Source organism: Panthera onca, chromosome C1 (assembly GCF_046562875.1).
Source record: "Panthera onca isolate mPanOnc1 chromosome C1, mPanOnc1 haplotype 2, whole genome shotgun sequence".
NCBI classification, from domain to species: domain Eukaryota; kingdom Metazoa; phylum Chordata; class Mammalia; order Carnivora; family Felidae; genus Panthera; species Panthera onca.
The window spans coordinates 44235556-44255684 of NC_138346.1; the positions used below are offsets into that span (position 1 = coordinate 44235556).

Here is a 20129-nt window from a genome sequence, read left to right on the forward strand (position 1 = left end):
GAAGGGATTCATATTCCTGTCTACCATTAGACCCTAAACAATAACTCACATGGTGTTTACTATGCTCTGAGCACTGTTCCAAAAGCTTTAGCTACATAAACTCATTTAATATTCGGCACAGGTCAACAGTTATATTTATTTTAAACATGAAGAGATTGAGACAAAAAGGCTAACTAAATTACAAAGATTTTAAAACTGGGAGACTAGAGAGCAGGATACGAATCCAGGCAACAAGGCTCTAGAGTCTCTGAGGTGTAAATACTCAGCCTTATTCACCAGAGTTAACTATGCAACAAAATACAATGTGCTTCCCATTCCTGGATTAGTGGTCTTTAGCAGCAGGATAATATTGTGCAAATTTGTCTTTAAGGAAAAGAGCTTAAGGTTTAACTGGTGAAGCAAAATGCTAAGTTTGATCTATTAACCGAAACATTGTTCTCTGAAAAATAATGGGATAACTAAAATTCTGTTAGGAGTGAGTGACTTTGAAGAACTGCTAATAATCAAACATTATCCTCATCATTATGCATCAGGAAACTACCTTTAGTTAAGTATTGATTTTTAGATGAATACATTTTCACTAACCTGAACACGCCAAGTTTGAATTCTACACCCCTCCATCCCTGCTCAGGAGCTCAAGAGCCTTAATTGACCCAATTCCAGAAAGTGAAGCCAATGTGCTAGAATTTTGTTGGCATTGAAATTACTACACACTAATTGTAAGAGACCTTTTTCACCTGGTGCTTTTCATTCAAGGACTTCTAGGAATGAGCAAATTGTCAGACTAAAGATGTAGTCTATCAAAAAAAAGTATATGTTGCTTTTTAATATTTAATTTTTGGATGTACCCAATCATTCAGCAGGTATTCTTTAAGCACCTACTATGCAGAAAACAATATAATAGCCATTGGGAGGATATGAAGATGAATCTTGTCCCCCAGGAGTTCACTGTCAAGTATGGGAGACAAGATTAAAAACTGCAAAACAAGACGCAAGAGTAGATGATGGTACAAAGTAAAATAACTAGTGACCATGGTTGTTCCAAGGAGAATTAGGTGGGAAAGAAAAGCTTTTAGCTTTTAGTTCAAAAGGACTTGAAAGGACACTGAAGTTAGGGTAGGATTGGGACACATGGAGTTTGGGAGAAAGACTGAATTCTTTTAACTGAATCTTGGGAGTGGATTGGAAGTTCTAAAAGTAAGTGGTTATAGAGCAGGGACTTTGTGTCTTAAATGATCACATATCCTCATGCCAGGCACAAACTGGAATGAGAGAGGGAGAAAGGATGGAAGGAAGGGAGAAGCCAGTCATTCTGATCTCCAGGGAAAGAAGATATAAGTGACAACTGACCTCTGATCACTCTGGTGACCTCACTGGATTACAAGCTCTCAAGTTCTGTACTTCATTCAGGATGGAATATGGTCACATCTAATGAGTGACCAAAGAATGCATGCAAATGATCAACAAATTATCTTTCCACTGTGAATTGACACTACATCCTCAATTAGGAGAATAGGATCAAATACATGTAGGTGTAAAATTAAACAATAAGATTGTTGAAATGACAAAACTACTATTATTTTGAAAACATTAAAGTGTTGAGTAATGTTCAAAGGATGAGGTGTTGAAAAAGTAATGACATCACTGATGGAAACAGAAGTATACTTATATTATCTTTAATTAAATATAGCCATGTTCTTTCAAAATGTCTCCCTTTTGCTCTTCTTAGGAGACCATAACATGTCGTGTTCACAGATCTGTCCTCGGAATCCAAAAAATCCAACATCCAAATCTAATATGGCCACCCAAAAGACCAAGAATTGCCTCTTATTCTTCCCCCCACATAGCCAAAAGGACAAAATCTCTAGATTGAAAGCACTGTAGTGAATTAGAACCTCATCTTTTTTCTTTAAGACATTGCTTTTTAAAAAAAAAAATTTATTGGAAGTGGTGAGTACTTTCTCTGAAATTCAATGTCAGTCTTCACTAATTTTTTTTAATCTACAGAAAACAGTCATTTCTATATTTTCTCACTTTTGCTGCTTGTTTCTGCCAAATGCTTTCTTTTGGCTATATGTGACAAATGTGTCCCCAATCCTCTGTACAGACATTTTACAACTCTCTGCAAGCTGAGACGAGATAAAGTCTTTTAACTTTCCCCTTCCCTTGGCAAAATAGAACCAGCAAAGCATTTTTACACATGCCATTCTGGTCTCAGCGTTTCATGTTAGCATGGCAGCAAAGGGAATAAGAGGTTGGCTAATGACAATATGGATTTTTTGGATGGTTTACCACAGATTAGAATACCTTTATACACTGAGCAGCACCCTGGAGGCAATCAGGCATTTAATTGTTGACCTGTGCATTAACCTGCACCTTTTTCTGGGTGAGAAGTTGTCGCTTTGCCAGCATGAATACTTACGAATAAAAATGCATGGCCATTTAACTGGTGTGATTTGAGAAACTATGAGATGTTTCCTACAGCCCTTATTTTCCTTGCCCACCTCTTACACTGTCTGAGATTGCATCTTTATAGACTTATTCCTATGAATTAACAAGCATCTGGACCAGTCCCCATAAAAGTTATGGCACATTGTAATGGTGCCAGTACTCTTTGGCTTGATGTAATACCCCCGATTTCGAATCCGAGAGACCACCAAGGAGCCGATACTGATGCAAACGCATGAGGGTTTATTTGCAAGCTCGAGCTTGGGCCCAAGTATACCCGACACAGTGGAGCAGGGACTTGGACCCCTAGTTTAAGAGGCGTAGCAGTTTTATAGGGGCCAGTGGCCAATGAGATTGTAACACACACAGAAAGTTGCATAGTCATGTCAGTCCACACGCAGGTGGCCAATTGAATTACAATTTACCCTACAGTAACTGTTTGAACTAGCCTATCACTCTGGTCAGAATTGGCACACAAGTTTGGCGGGCAAAAGGCGGGGTTTAAGAATTGGCGCGCAAGTTTGGCGGGCAAAAGGCAGGGTTTACATTCTTTGGTGGTTAGGGGTTCCGCATTCCTATATGAGCCGGTTTCCAGTAAGGGTGTGCTCAACGGCTTGACTAGGGTGGGGGAGTGTCTTAAGCAATAAGTAGGTCATGTGGAGGTTATACATGAGATGGTGGGTGTAGCACAAAATGGAGTTAGTCTTGCTCTGCTTGTCCAGGAGTAGGGGATTTTTGTTAAATTCCTTGGGTCCCACATTGACTTTAGCTTATTAGACCTTAGTTCTTCCCTGGTAACTTGCCAAGGTGCTGGCATTTTGGAAATTAGAGTTTTCATGAATGGGTACTTGAGACACTGTCCTTTACTGCAAGTCTGGGTGGGGTACCTTAGAAGATACAAGGGCACTGGGTGACTAGGAAAAGAGGAAGAGAGCCTATAGCAGTTGTAGTAGTTTTCTAGGCCTGCCATAAGAAAATATCCACAAACTGGATGGCTTAGAGCAAAAAGATATTAGTGTCACAGTGCAGAGGGCAGAATTTAAAATCAAGGCATTGACAAGACCATTTGGTCTTCAGAAGGTGCTGGGGGAGCATCTATTTTAGGCCTGTCTTCTAGCTTCTGGTATTCTCAGGTGTTCCTTGGATTACAGGTGGCTATCTTCTCCCTGTGTCTCTTCATATTATCTTCCCTTTGTATCTCTGTGTCCAAATTTCCAATTTTTATAAGGACACCAGTCTTATTGGATTAGGGCCCAACCTAATGGCTTCATTTTACTTGATTAGTTCTATAAAACTCCTGTCTTCATAAATTACGTCACATTTTGAGGTATTGGGGTTAATACTCCATCATAAGACTCTGGGGGAGGACACACAATTCAATCTATAACAGAGGTGTGTGTGTGTGTGTGTGTGTGTGTGTGTGAGAGAGAGAGAGAGAGAGAGTGTGTGTGTGTGTGTGTGTGTGTGTGTGTGTGTGCGTGTTGGGCTAGAGTCTGAGGGAGAAAGTATATAAGGCACTTGAAAATAGAACTTACCTAATTCACATTATGCCCTGGGATGGCCCTGCCTATTTAGTGACTTTGTGCACTAAGAAGTCATGGCTAGTTCAGGTGTAACTCCTAGAATCAAAAAAGTTGGCTGATCAGAATCAGCTAAATTTTATAACTAAAAGAGTCAGGCAACAGTAATGTTCAAAGCAAGCAGGAAGTCAGGAATCTGGGCAGGTAAGACAAAGGTGGAGAAACTGGCTTTTAGAAGCCATGACTAGGTAAGAGCTCAGATATCTAAAGAAGCATTTTTTCCTCAACTTTTATTGTTCAGGCATACTGAAAAGTTGAAAGAATTAAACAGGGAACACCCATATACCTAACACCTCAATACTATGATTAACATTTTGGTATATTTATTTTATCACATATCTTTCTATTCATGCCTTTTTTATTTTATGTATTCCTGATGTTTTGATATGTGGGGTCTTGCCTTGCTGATCTGGAGAGCCTGCCCCTCCCAGCACTAGCCAATTCCTAGAGATAGTAAAGTGACTTGCCTTTCATTTGCTAACTAATCAATTAATCCAGAGCCCACACCCCGACTACCTCCTCCATGGGGCTTTCACTCTCAGGGCCACTATTTCTCTGTTGTAATCACCCCAGGGCCAGGTATCAGGCAATGAGAGAGAGAGAGAAAGAGAGAGAGAGAGAGAGAGAGAGAGAGAGAGAGAGCTCTACACCTCAGAGCCTGCTGAAATTACTCAAACTAGCCAATCCTAAACCTGTTTGTCCTGCCTTGCCTTGCCTGCCCTGGGAGCCACAATAAAAGCCCTTGCCCACATTTCCCCCTGGCTCTCTGCCTCCTAACCAACCCTGACACTTCTCCATGTGCCCTCTGTGCCCTGGATGTCCCTCCCTCTTGGGAACTGTGAGGAACAATCTTTTTAGTGTCAGCCATTTTCTTGATCTATTGACCTCACTATACCTGAATAATTTTAAAAAACCCTAAATTTTAGGGGTACCTGGCTGGCTCAATTGGTTAAGTGTCTGACTTTGGCTCAGCTCATGATCTCGCAGTTCGGTTAGTGAATTTGAGCCTCTCCCTGCATCTGGTCTGAGCTCTCAGCGTGGAGCCTGCTTGAATTCCTCTGTCCCCCCCCCCCCTTGCTCCCACTGTCTCTCTCAAAAATAAACAACAAAAAATCATCTTTATTGAAATATAATTTACCTTTAACAAAATTTGCCAATTTTGAGCATGCAATTTAGTTTTCTAAAAAAAAACAAAAAACAAAAACCCTATTAAAAACTACCACCACAATCACAATATAGAACACTTATGTAACCTAAAAAAAAATGTCCTCATTTCCCTTTACAGCCAATCCATTCTCCTCATCTGCCCCTAGAAACCGCTGATCAACTTTCCATCACTATAGTTTTGCCTTTTCTAGAATTTCATATAAACCGTATGTGATCTTTTCTGTCCGTCTCTTTTCAATGGGCATAATTACACTTTTGAGATTAATTGATTTTGTTGCTTATATCAACAGTTCACTTCTCTTTATGGCTATGTAGTATATCATTGTATGTATATGCCACAACTTATCTATCCATTCACCAGTTAATGAATATTTGGATTGTTTCTAGTCTGGGGCTATTGTAAACAAAGCTACTATGAACATTAAAGTACAGATCTTTGTATGGAGCATATTTTTTCTTTTATCTTGAGTAGATACCTAAGAGTAAGATTTCTAGGTCATGTGTTAAGTGCATGTTTAATCTTGTATGAAATTGTCAAACTGCTTTCCAAAGTAGCATTTTGCATTTCCACAGCAATGTATGAGAGTTCCAAAGACTCTAATTATTGACAGGACTTGGTATTATTTGTCTTTTCAACTTAGGCATTCTGATGCATGTGTAGTGGTGCCTAATTATGGTTTTAATTTACATTTCCCTAATGATTAATGAAGTTGAGCATCTTTTTTATGAACTTACTCGAATATCTTCTTTTGTGAAATCTGCTTATTTTTTTTGTCCATTTCTTAATTGGGTTGTTTGCCTTTATTAACCTGTGAGTTCTTTAAATATCCTGGATAGAAGTCCTTTATCAGATACATATTTTGCAAATCTTTTTTTCCCAGTGAAGAAGCAGTTCTTAAGTAGGAAATACTTGCATTCAGGGGCGATAAAGTGTCCCAAATCCAGGCAGCTGAGTAATTTAGGGCAACATGTCAACAATGAGAATGCTGAATTGTGAACCTCATTCCGAGACAGAAGTTCTGGCCCAGCCATGGTTCTTTTATATACTTCTGGTTAGGGAAGAACCACTTGCAGTGCATGAATAGCCCAATATACATACTGTGGGGGTGGCTCTGTCTGGCCTACCCACAAGGAGTATAATACCCTTTTATGACATTTGTGGCAGGGCATTTGGGGAGCAAGGAGGAAGAGGAAGTAAGTCAGGAGAGAGAGGGGTTAGTAAGAAATTAACATGAACTTGAGCCAAATGGGAATGGTGGCTACAGTATTCATGGAGAAGGTTAGCTTTCCATGAGCAAGTCCTGATAAGAGAGTAGCAAATTCAGACTCATTCTGGGCAAACATTGATAGTTCAGGGAAAAGCTAAATCCAAGGTTAATGGGATGGTAAGATGGGGGTACATATACAGAAGTCTAGAACACAGAAGATAACTAATCCATGAGAGCTTGACATCATGGAAGGATGGGGCCTGTGGCAGTCATGACTATGTGATTAGTACTTATATATTACTTGTAAGTTTGATTCTTCTTCCAGAAACATTTAAATAGAAAACTTAGTGAGTTTTGTAGACAGAGCCCTAGTGAATATCTTACTCTGCAGTGTCTTAGGACTGACTTTGTACATATGGAAGTCAGCCAGATCTCCTGGGTGGATCATTAAACTGGAATTCTTTTCTTGGAACACCAGTACCTTAGTGTGTGACCTTGACCTAAGGCTAGCCATTAACCTGTCAAGAGGAATGACCCCAGGGATAAGGCCCTGCTGCCTCTACTTAAAGACTGTTCTTCAAAACAAAACAAAACAAAACAAAACAAAAAAAACAATGGATACAAAAAAGAAAAAAAAGAATGCAATCATCTCTGGTTTCTGCTTGCTTAAAGAGAATGTTATGAGGATTCTAGAGGTAATATCTCTGGAGGACTTTGAGCTCCATCAGTAAAAATCTTGTATACATATAAACCAAAGGAATTCTGGTAGACAAACATGGCAATACTGTATATCAGTCTTTTGTGTCTGTTTTCAGATTCTTTTTTTAAATTGGCTTGGGTCCAGAAGTAGGCATGGTATAGACAGAATATGCCCAGTATTGGGTTTTTAACTCAATCCCTTCCTTTAAAATAAGGGCCAGGAGAGGCACCTGGGTGGCTTGGTGGGTTAAACGTCCAACTCTTGATTTCGGCTCAGGTAACAATTTCAGTGTGTGAGATCCAGCTCCTAGCTCTGTCCTGACAGCATGAAGCCGCTTTGGATTCTCTCCCTGCCCTTGCCCCTCCCCTGCTCACTTGTGCATGCACACATGCATGTGCATGCCGTGCTCTCTGTCTCCCTCTCACCCTCTCTCTCTCTCTCTCTCTCTCTCTCTCTCTCTCTCTCTCAAAATAAAGAAATAGCATTAAAAAAAATAATAAGGGCAATTGTAGATTTTCATCAGGGACCTTAACAGTAGGCCTCCCTCACAATGAGAAGTAAAACTAAGTATACGTGAGTCCTGCGTGACAAGTATTTTAATGAGAAATTTATACATAACTTGAATTATTGATATCATGCATCTTTCAATGAAATGATTATCAATATTATTTTGAGTGTTATTCCCCTGTTACTTCAAGTTCTATAGGTTTTACATAATTGTAAAGGGCCTAACATTATTATGAAACATTGTAAGATATGATTTTGATTCTAACAGTTTATTCTTGACACTGGTATTTAATTCAGAGAATAAGATCAAGAGGATCTTGATGAGGATCAAGGATCATGAGGATGCTCATGAACTCTGAAGGAGAAAAGATCATTTGGATTTAGTGTCTATGTGTGTATTTTTCTCTAAGTTTTATGAGGTAGTTACATAAAAGGGACTTCTAAAATAGAAAAGGATGATGAAAATGGGCTGAACATTTCAAACAAAGTTCAGTGTGAAATCAGTAGTATATTCAGTAGGGGTGACAGGGAACAAAGATGTGGAGGAAAAAGGAGAAAAGGAAAATCAGCAGGCAGTAAAAATAATGATTGGGGTCAGGCAGTAACAGTAAAATCAAGAAACTTGAATATGATGGAAAAAACCATGGGTAGCTATAAAAGAGGCATTTGAAATAGGAAATGATGTGAGAGGAGAAGATAATTTTAGTACAGTTAAAGGAAGTAGCAGCTATGGGTGCTAAAAGAGAGGATTAATTTTAAATGTGTCCCAGAAGTAAGAGAAATATTTTTTAAGGGGTGGGGAAAGAATGATGGAAAAAGCCTAGTTGAGTGTTATATGGCTATTTCAAGCAAGATTCTACGTAGAGTATTATGACCATTTGGGTGCACCGTACTTTTACTGGCACATTGATGAACCAGAGGTCATTCAAGACACCAGGGTGGTGAGAAATGGCAGCTCTCCTCAGATATCTGTAGGTCTGCCATAAGGAAGAAAGATCACATTTGACTTTATATCGTTCAAAAGAAAGAAATAGACCTAAGGAAAGTTAGAGGAAGGCAGATTTTGCTTAATATAATGCTCTAACAATTAGACATGCCCCTATAACAGAATGGGCTGTATTTGTACAGTAACACTTTCCATCTTTGCGAGTATTCAAGCAGAAAATATGCAATAACCTGACTAACTAATCAAATGGTTTATTTTACCTTATAAGGTCCTTTTTGTCTGGAGGATCATGTGATTTGCAGACAGTGAACCCAAGGCCTCATAGCCCTGATGCTGCACTTTGCTCTTTTACAAGAGTTGCTGCTTTCCCAACACCCCCACCTGCCAGGAGGAGAGGAAGCCAGAGGTACTTGCTATGACCATCCTTTTGGCACAATCTGTTGCTGGTACATTGAGTGTCAGCTACTGCTTTTTTTTACTTCTCTTTATTATTAATTCTGGGCCCCTGAGCAAAAGTTTTTGAAGGCCTTTCCCCTCCTTGTTAATTATAACATGGTATCAGTCAGAGTCCAAGCAGAAAACAGATGAGCATTCAAACAGAGTAATTTGAGGAGAATTCAATAAAGAAACTGTTCACAAAGGTGTGGACACTATTTACAGAAACCAACAAGGGATGGCACCGTCCCCAGGACTTGTGATAGGGAGAGGCATTACTACTGCAGTCCTGAAGATGGAGAATATGGAGCTATTTCCACACCCTGGAGAGGGTGGTTGTATGGAGAGGACGGCCTGAAAGGAGAGTTTGCAGCCAACACACAGCAAGAGAGCCAGGGAAAGAAATAACCCAGCCTCACTTTTCTTCTGCTGGTGCCTCTCACTGCCAAACCTGACCATGAGCTGGGCATGAAGGGAGCCAGCTGACATCTGTATGGGTCAGCCTCCTGGGGCACAGAGCAGGACAGAACTGAGGAGAGAAGGAGTCTGGAGAGGCTAATGGAAGAAACCACAGAAAGCAAATTCCTCCCTAAGGTACAGCTGGTGCTTAAGCAGTTTCTGTACTGTTAGGAATGCGGCAACGTATCTTGGAAGAACTTAATTAAGGCCTCCACCCTCTGCTAGCCACCCTGAGGTCTTGCCTGTCAGAATTACAGTTTTCTGCAAGGTTTTTCCTGATGGTCAGTGTTTAGTCCCCTCCACCTTCAAGGAAAGGACACATGGTAATTTTATTTAAAAAAAGACATGTAGAAGTCCTTCCTTTTAGTCAGGTGCTAGAGTTTCCCCACTTTAGAGCAAAGGAGAAACATCTAGACAGAAAGGCAGTTTCACTCTGAAGTAATTGAAGCTTAAGCTTTGGGGTCCCTTTCTTGGACCTCTGTGAATGTTGGGAGTTTCTGGGGTTGGTAGAATGTTCTAAGTGGGGGAGGGAAGTCAGATTGCACTTCTATGTAAACATTTCTGTAAATTGCCCAGAGAAGTGTCACAAGGAAGAGATCTGGCCTTCCAAAGTTCCAAAGTTCCAAGGTAATTTGCCATGAATCCTTTTCTTATCCTTAATAAATATTCATTTTTTGTACCCAACTTTGTATTTGTATTTTGTATTTTATATTCTTTTTTCTTAAGAAGAATCAACCAAGTAATATAAGCTTTAACCCTCACAAAACCTGGATCCACCCTAACTATGTGGAATTTTCATTATACTCAAAACTAGGTCAGCAGTCTGTTTATAATGCAGGAGAGTGGATGGCTTTGGTATGGAGAGTCACAGGGATTTTGTATGTTTACAATGGAAAGTTTATGCATGAGAGAGAGAGTGAGCACGTATGTAGGTTTTATCTGTGAATAAAAGAATGGCTCCTATCTACTAGCAAACAGGCATCAAGGAATCAAAGTTTACTATTCTTAGCCACCTTTTGGCTGCTGCTCCATTTCTCTCCTCCACGTAAGTGTTCCTTGAACACACGCTTTATACAAGGTGTATCCACCTCAGTCTTGGCTGGCTCAGTCAATGGAACATGTTACTCTTAATCTCAGGGTTGTGAGTTCAAGCCCCATGTTGGTTATAGAGTTTACTTTAAAAAAATTGAGAATAAAAAATTATGTGTCCAACTCTCAACTACATCTATGGCTTTGACTCTCTTTAATCAACTTTGTTTCCCTTCCTTCTGTATCCCTCTCATCCCTAGGAGCTGCCCCTCAACTCGGATATTAACAGCAACTTTATGGAAAAGTCAAAGGACAATTTCCAATATTGTCATTTCAATTTCTGACTTGTTGCCTCACCAGTGCACCAGTTCTCCCTTCAGTCGTGACTAACATGACTTCTTTAAAAGCTTGGCCACTGAACTCTGGCTTCTGTGGGATCATTTGCTTTGAGGATTCTATTTTACCATTTTCTGTATCTATTGGAGTTCCTTAGTCTTTTTTCTCCTGGGTGTAATCTAGGCTAGGAATCACTGCCCTCCTATTCAATTAGGCTCTGCCCGTACTGAGATCACACATATTTCTCTTCAATCATTTCTCCTCAGTTTTCATGCCAACCTCTTTGGCTGCTTCTTTCTTTTTTTGCCTCTTTCCATTCCATTTATTTGTTAAGTCCGTACAATGGGATCTTCTTTTATCCTGAGTACTGGTATAAGCTCTTGGGTAGGCTCTCCCCTCCAGATCTAATCTTCTATAACCACTTCTCAGAGTAACAGTGGACATCTCAAACCACTCATCTAACATCACTCCACTCCCTAAGACTCTGTAGTGGCCTTCAATAATCCCTCAAAGCATATCCAAACTGTTTTCCAGGAGTCACATCACTTCCTTATTTAAGATTCAGTTGCTTATGGGACACCTGGGTGGTTCAGTTGGTTAAGCATACAACTCTAGATTTTGGCTTAGGTCATGATCTTGTGGTTGTGATATCTGGCTCCACACCATGGGGCCTGCTTAAGACTCTCTTTCTCCCTCACCCTTGGCCCCTCCCTTGCACATATTCCCAATCTCTCTCTCTCTCTAAAAAAAGAGAAAAAGAAGATTCACTTGCTCAAATCTCCTTTTGTCTAATTCTATCCCTATTTTTTCTAAAACTACATGATACATATATAGTGACTCCTTCTGCTACTTACTATGTGCCAGACTCCATGCTATGTACTTAATTTGACCTAAGTAGGTTGCCCAAAGTTATAGACTTAATAAGGGTCTTAGTGGTGTTTGAATTAGGTGTCTTTATTCATACTCTCAACCACTGTCCCAATGTTCTCAGGATATGGGTCATTGACCACCTGCATCAGGGTCTCATGGAGTGTCATTTAAAGTGCAGATTCCCAGGTCCCACCCCTTATCTATGTAAATGATGAAAAGGAATCAGTTATATAAAGATCTAATGAAGGAATCTTCTAGGCAGAGAGAACAGTAAACGCTGAGAAGGGCAATAAGCAAGGATCAGAATAAAGGCTAGTAAAGCTGGAGGACAATGAGACCAGAGAGGTAGAAGGGGTCAGCTCCTGAGGATCTGGAAGCTTTGGATATTCGTTTAGTTAGACAGGAATCTCTAGGACAGTTGTAAACAGATGAATAAGCTCCGCCTTATATTTTAACAGATGGCAGCTGCCCACTAAAGAGTTGTAGGATGGTGGAGTTGTTTCAGAAGCAGCTCCCCAGCCAGGGCATCTTCCTTTCATCAAGAGAGACCATGGATGAATTATTGCAATTGGAAAGTGGGCAGGAGTGATTTATGTGTCACTCTTGGGCACAAGTATCAGAGAAATAGATGTACCTGCTTCACTTTTTCTTCCTCTTCTACCAGCCAGATGGATGTTAACTTCATATATTGAAGATAAATAGGCTTTGCCCTATCCTAGTGTGGCCCTGACAAAAAAAACCCTATATGGGACTATTAGGCAAATGAGAAGTAGAATCACATTACTCAAATATGGGGGTTTCTTTGTTATAGTAGTTACTGCTCCCTCAAATGATACAAATCATATGACTTATGCTTTGCTGAGATTATGTTGGCTACTGGGTGGATGATAGTCTGGGGGTGGGAGGAGATGGCAGCAAGGGTGGGAGCAGGGAGACCAGTTAGGTGGTTCTAGTGGGACTGATGGTGACTTAGATTAGGTTGGTGGCACTGGAGTGATATGAAGTGAAGATACTAGATATACTCTGGAAGAATTTTTTTTTAGATATTTATTTATTTTTGACAGAGCATGAGTGGGGAACAGCAGAGAGAGAGGGGGGACAGAGAATCTGAAGTGGGCTCTGTGCTGACAGCAGAGAGCCCAGTGGAGGGCTTGAACTCATGATCCATGAGATCATGACCTGAGCCAAAATCAGATGCTTAACTGACTGAGCCACCTGGGCGATCCTGGAAGAAATTTTGTGTGTGTGTGAAACTAGCAAGGTGTATGAGTGCATTGGATGTTGGGTATGACAAAAGAAAGGAACAAGAAAGGGTGTGAAAAGAAAGGAACCAAGGACTGCAAGGGGTTTGGCTTGAACTCACTGAAAAAAACAGAGATGCCATTTTCTGAGATGGAGACCAGAACTCTCAAAATCCTCCCTTGATTGCAATTCTCCCAGTTAGCTCCATTTGTCCTGAATGATCTCTTAGCTGTGGCCCTTAGACCACATTATTCATCACCTGTGGCCTGATCCACATGCTACAGATCTTACGTGTACTTCACACATTAATGCTCAGGAAAAAACTTGGCCTACACTCTCTCAGCCTGAACATCTGATAAAGTGAAACTCAAAAACATGAAAGTGGCAGTTTTAACCTCATATGGATTTAAGTTGTTTTTTTCATTCTTACCAAGCTAGAGGAAAGATAGAGAAGAACTGTGTATTTTATGTCTGCAATTAAGAAGTAAAGGTGATGATGTTAATCACAAATGTCTGTAGTTCTGGGCTAACCTTGATTTGGAGTATGGTTACAACATACTTTATAACCACATAGCTCTGATGAGATTTATGTTTATTGATCCTTTCCTCTCTGTGTCCTCTGAATGTGGGTGCACTCAGGGTCACAGTGTCTCCAGGTTAGGGTTCTGTAAATGCCCTAGGGGTTGGAGATGAACCAGCTCTGTCAGGCTAGAGGGGTCAGCCAATGATGGCTCTCCCCTGGGCTCTCAGGAGAGGTGGCTACTTCCTTTTGAACATGGTCATGGTAATAGTCGTAATGTCTACTTGGGGCGAGTAAAAGAGAACCCCCAGAAAGATTAGGTAGCTGGAGTTGGACTCAAGAAATAGGCTTTGCTTATGAATATGCATTATGGTTCAGGGGAAGTACTCTAGTTTTTTTCCTTCACTTCCAACTGAACTGTCACTGTTAGCATTTGAGTTTTCTGTGACTGTCACTGCCATCCATAAGCATGCCCAAGTGGAACTAAGCCAAGTCCCCAACTGTGAGATGTCTCTTCAGTCTTAGGGGAGAAAGGGACAGAGGGTGAAGGGAGAAGGTGCAGAAAGGGGAAACTCATTATATATCCCTTGGAAAACTATTCCTTCTGATCTGTCACTTCCTACTCTTCCACCCATGCCTTCACACACACTCTATAATTCTCCATCTGTTTCCAGCCAGTCACTGGGAATTGAATATGAGTGACTTCTGCAACCAAGAGAAATGAGCAGTAGTGATGACTCTATACTTCTGTTCATTCATTCATTCATTCATTCATTCATGGTGTCTAATCCAAAGATGAAAAAGACATAGCCCTTGTCCTCAAGGAGCTCTATTTGTGAAAATAATAATATAAGTTACTGTGGTAACAGAAGTGTGAGAACAAAGTACTCTAGATGCGACAAAGAGGACCAGTTAGTCATGCAGGTCTGTGTGTTTATGTCTGTGTGTATGCAGGTAAACTGTGACAAAAGGCAGGCTTTACAGAGAACATGCTATCAGAGGAATCTCGAAAGATGGGTAAGATTTCATCATTCAGAGAAGGGAACGGGCTGAGGAGAGGAAAGACAGGAAACAGAATGTGAAAAGACATTATATTCTATTGATATCTAGGAATTATGTCCTGAGGATATTCTTGGCTGAATAAATCAGTATGTGTCATCATACCATAATATAATGATTTACCAATAGCAGCAATGGCCTATATTTTAACCATGGACTCTCTCATTGGTGTCATTAGTGATGTGAGCTGGAAACCTGAGCGTATTCTATCATAAAGTTATTTGTAACATAAGGGAGTGTTTACACTGTTTTATCTGCTTTAGTTTCATTTTCAACCTACAATTTAAATGTTTTTATTTATTTTTGAGAGAGAAAGACAGAGCATGAGCAGGGGAGAGGCAGAGAGAGAGAGAGAGAGAGAGAGAGAGAGAGAGAGAGAAAGAGAGAGAGAGAGAGGGAGGGAGAGAGGGAGGGAGACACAGAATCCGAAGCAGGCTCCAGGCTTTGAGCTGTCAACACAGAGCCTGATGTGGGGCTTGAACTCGTGAACTGCGAGCTCATGACCTGAGCCAAAGTCAGAAGCTCAACCGACCAAGCCACCCAGGTGCCCCAAGAGTGAATTTGACTCTTTTTTTTTTAATATACGAAATTTATTGTCAAATTGGTTTCCATACAACACCCAGTGCTCATCCCAAAAGGTGCCCTCTTCAATGCCCATCACCTACCCTTCCCTCCCTTCCACCCCCCCATCAACCCTCAGTTTGTTCTCAGTTTTCAAGAGTCTCTTATGCTTTGGCTCTCTCCCACTCTAACCTCATTTTTTTTTCCTTCCCCTCCCCCATGGGTTTCTGTTAAGTTTCTCAGGATCCACATAAGAGTGAAAACATATGGTATCTGTCTTTGTATGGTTTATTTCACTTAGCATAACACTCTCCAGTTCCATCCACATTGCTACAAAGGGCCATATTTCATTCTTTCTCATTGCCACATAGTACTCCATTGTGTATATAAACCACAATTTCTTTATCCATTCATCAGTTGATGGACACTTAGGCTTTTTCCACAATTTGGCTATTGTTGAGAGTGCTGCTATAAACATTGGGGTACAAGTGCCCCTATGCATCAGCCCTCCTGTATCCCTTGGGTAAATTCCTAGCAGTGCTACTGCTGGGTCATAGGGTAGGTCTATTTTTAATTTTTCGAGGAAACTCCACACTGTTTTCCAGAGTTCAACCTAGAATTTAATGTGCACCATTTAGTAGGTGTAATGTGGTTGATTTGCTACAAATGAAAAGTTGAATGAATTGATGGTAGATAATCTACACACTCAGATTAAACCATTTGAATCTCCCACTAGATGGCATAGGAAGAACCTAGAATAACAATACCTAATTCTCATGCTAGAGTCAATAAAAAGAAGTTTCTGTTTCTATGGTTGAATGATTCTGAGTATTTTCTATTAAAAGCAAATTCTCTATAAGTAATATCTTTGTAATTATGTTTCTTCTTTAATAATTTATTTCTAAGCAGTAATAAATATATGTGGTTTAAAATTCATAGTAAATAGGAGACTATGATGAAAGTTTATTAAACTCTTTTTAAAATAGATTAAAACCATTCTTTTTTCATCAAGCTGTTTTTTTATTCATTTTTAATTTTTCCAGGCTAGCATTTTTCCATATGGGTTCTTGGAGAGCCAAAGTCAGGGTTTGTCTTAGTGATATCACTCTCAGAGTTTCCTGACTTGGGGAAGAAAATAAAAGCTAATAACTCTGTATTATTGTGACCCTAGTAGACTGTCATCTACCACTTACAGATTTTATAGAGCAATCAAAAGTGAAGCAATCCATATTTACTGATTAGGAGTAAGAGGGAAATATCACATGACCTGTGTAAGTAAGTCCACATTACTTTAAGAACACTAACAAGTATTACTCAAGGTAAAAAGAAATCCTACTTACTTCTCTATCACTTGACCTTTAATTACAGAACCTGTTTAATCCCCATATAATTATTCAAAACATTGAATCCCAATGAATTTCTTCTTCATGTGAACCTCACACAGCCCTAGTCTAACTCTATTGTAAGAATGTTGACAGAATGTGAATTTTGATAAGCAGCCATAAGTAAATGATGGGGAGCCAGAGCTATATTATAAAAATTCAGCTAGTCTTTTCTGGGTACACCAGGACTCAAACTTCCCCAAATCCCTAGTTCTGAGTTACCTGGAGTAGAGCTTCATTGGGTAGGCACCAATGCTTGGAAAGACTGCTTGATCATGAATACAGAGCCAAGTAAATATGTCTTCCAAATAAACGCAGATCTTTGATGTAACCGGTACTATGGCACCACAAGGATTCCATCAACAGGTATTTATTGAATGATTTCTCTGGGCCACACTCTGTGCTGGGCCCTGAGCTAGCTTAAACAATCTGACTCTAATATTGGGGCAGCAGGTAAGGAGGCAGGAATAGTATCACTTTCAATAATGGTCTTTTACTGCAACAAGGGTCTCATAAATCATGGTTGTTTGCAGCATTAGAATCAAAAGGACACTTAACTTGAACCACAGTGCCCCCTGGTAACCATAACTGATATTCCACCTAGCTAATGAGAGTTCTCACTGAATGTAGAAGTACTGCTCAATTCTATTTCAATAAGTACAACAAGCAGGAACAGAAAACCATTGGGGCAATGCTCCCAATGCAGGATTTTTTTTCTATACTGTATAACCCTTCAATGCCTCTCATCAGAATCTCCTGAATCACTTGTTTTAATGAACATTCTGGAGCCCTACTATAGATCACTGAATCACATCTCGATTGTTTGACCAGGAGGCTAGAGCAAAAAACATGAATGGACCAGTTCCCAAGCACATAAGAGACCACCATGGACACTCTATGAATCAAAAGGGTGGTGTGGGGGCCTGGAGATGTGACGAGTTCCTAAGCACAACTATGGTCCAGAGACATTACAGTTTGGGCCTTGACATTAATGTGATGTCATTTCCTGTTGCTTATCTTAAGTAAGGACCAGCTTACAAGTGTCCTTCTCTAGGGAAAACAGCAAAGAATTAATTGACTGAAGGCACCAAGTATGGATTCTGCTTATATAACTTACTTACCAGAAATTATTTATCTGGAATGCATCATTTCATTACTGAGTTTTAATACCAGTAAAAATCATGTGACTTCACCTGACACCTGGGACTAGTCTTCCCTAATTCATTAATGCATAGAACTATCAGAAATCAAAATGCAGAGGAGCACTAACATGGAGTCCCCATATGTTCGGGTAAATGTTGTTGCTTTGAAGCAGAATTAAATTTGGGGAACTCATAGAAAAATCAAAATTGATTTTTTAAAATATTTGTTTGTTTGGTGATATGTATATATGCACTGTACATGTATCTGTGTAAAAGTCATAGGTTCTAAAACAAGTCCAGCATTGTACTGGGAGTTTAACTTTTATTCCCTAATTTTCACAACAGTCCTGCTGATGGAAATTATTGTGTTCCACCATTATACAGTGTAGGAACCTAAAGCTTAAGTAACTTGCCCAAGGTGACATAACATAGCAAATAAAGAGCTTGAACCCTCCAAAATCCATGACATTTCCATCATTCCATGCTTATAAAGAAACATGGAAAGAAATTAATGCATAAAAGAAAGATATTAAATGCTAAAACTTTCTGGGGCGCCTGGGTGGCGCAGTCGGTTAAGCGTCCGACTTCAGCCAGGTCACGATCTCACGGACCGTGAGTTTGAGCCCCGCGTCAGGCTCTGGGCTGATGGCTCGGAGCCTGGAGCCTGTTTCCGATTCTGTGTCTCCCTCTCTCTCTGCCCCTCCCCCGTTCATGCTCTGTCTCTCTCTGTCTCAAAAAATAAATTAAAAAAAAAAAAAAAAATGCTAAAACTTTCATGACAATTTTTTTCCTTTGCAATATCAGAAATATCCAGTAGGCTGTACTCCTGAATCAGTTTTCTAATTGAAACCCAGAGCCATTAAACTGATGTTTCTTAGAGCTTCAGGTGGTTTTTTTGATGTATTACTTTAAATGGAATCTACAATAATAATTTATAAATTTCTAAATGCACCTGAAAGTGAAAAGAAAATATTATTTTGTATGCATTGGTTTTAGGTCCTTAACTGCTTTTTTTTTATATATATATATTAAAATAGCACCCTATTAAAATTGTTTGTGAAATTTATTGATGCTTCCCAGCTAGGGACAGAATTTTATTTTATTCCATCATTGTGAAAGCCATGCTATTTTATCACGGGCTACCACACAGCTTACCCTGATTTACAGAAGTGTGATGAGTTTATCAGCATGTCTCCAGGCACAGTTATTTTAGAATCATCAAAGACAGTGCTTCACAAAGTATGGTATTTTTTTACACAAAATGTTGTGATATTTTTTTACAAATATCCCAGTGACTCTTAGACACATATAAGTTTGAGGACCACACTGATCCATGTGGTATTATTTGAGGGGACTAGGAAGGATCTTGCTCTTAATATTTTATCTACTGCTTGATCAAAAATCAATTAATTTTATAGAATAAAGCAAGGATGTCTCCTTTAGATTCCAAGTTCATTAAGCCATAAATATTTTAGACTGAGTTTTTTGTATTAACTAGGTACTTCACCTTTGTAGAAGAACTAGGAAAGGGGACAATTAAACAGGAGTGATGTTTGAAGAGAGACTACAAAAGCCTAATTTGAACGCTTCGCTTCTGAGATATGAGATATGGACACCTCACATTATTCATTAAGGAGATGTCATAGTTTCAGTATAACATCTTCAGTATAATATCCTTTAACCAACTCCTGTATCCTGCAAAGACAACCTTATAGAAGTCTACTCAACGATAACCGAGCAATACTTAATACTCTGAATATAGGTAAAAATGTACTGTCATATTTACTTAGTTTTGTGTATTTTTAGTGTAGATAGAACCTATATACTCAAAGGCATAAAAACAAAACATGAGACACATAAGAAAATTAATATCATTACCTTGTAATAGAACTTAAACTTGTTTTCAAATAATACGCATCTAGCTATTAACTAGACCAGGCTCCATATGACTTCCTGTTGCTTCAAAATAGATACAGATATAGCATGGATGATCCTGGAAAACAGTATAAGTGAAAGAAGCCAGACACAAAAGGACACATATTGTACGGTTCCATTTATGTGAAATATCCAGAATAGGCAAATCCATAGGAAGCAGATAGAGATAGAAAGCAGATTACTGGCTGTCAGAAGCCAGGAGAAGGGGTAATGTGGAGTGACTGTTTAATGAGTAGGGGGTTTCCTTTTAGAATGATGAAAATGTTCTTGAACTAGATGGTGGTGATGGTTGTACAACATTGTGAAAGTATAGCATGCCACTGAATTGTATACTTTAAAATGGTAAACTTTATGTTATGTGTATTTTACCACAATAACAAATCATACATAAAATTAAATAGAATAAAATAAAATCTCCCCTCAAAGGATGAAGATGGATAGTATTCAGGATATAGAAAAGAATGTGCCACTGGGGTTGAAGGGAATTCTAAGAGATACACCCCAATGTGTTTTAAGGGGTGACACTAAATTTGGGAAAATGTCAGGTTTCAGTGTTGAAAGCCAACTTTGACTTGTATATATGCTTTGTCTTGCCAAAAAGAC

The 20129-nt window shown here is 39.5% G+C and overlaps 1 long non-coding RNA gene across 1 annotated transcript in view; it reads left to right on the forward strand.

Moving 5' to 3' along the window:
- LOC144617141 (uncharacterized) overlaps positions 1–10067 on the forward strand; it is a 72120-nt gene extending 62053 nt beyond the window's left edge. The window contains exon 3 of the long non-coding RNA XR_013557219.2: positions 8825–10067. This is a non-coding gene — a long non-coding RNA (uncharacterized LOC144617141). The remainder of the gene's footprint in view (positions 1–8824) is intronic.
- Positions 10068–20129: the final 10062 nt, after the last annotated feature.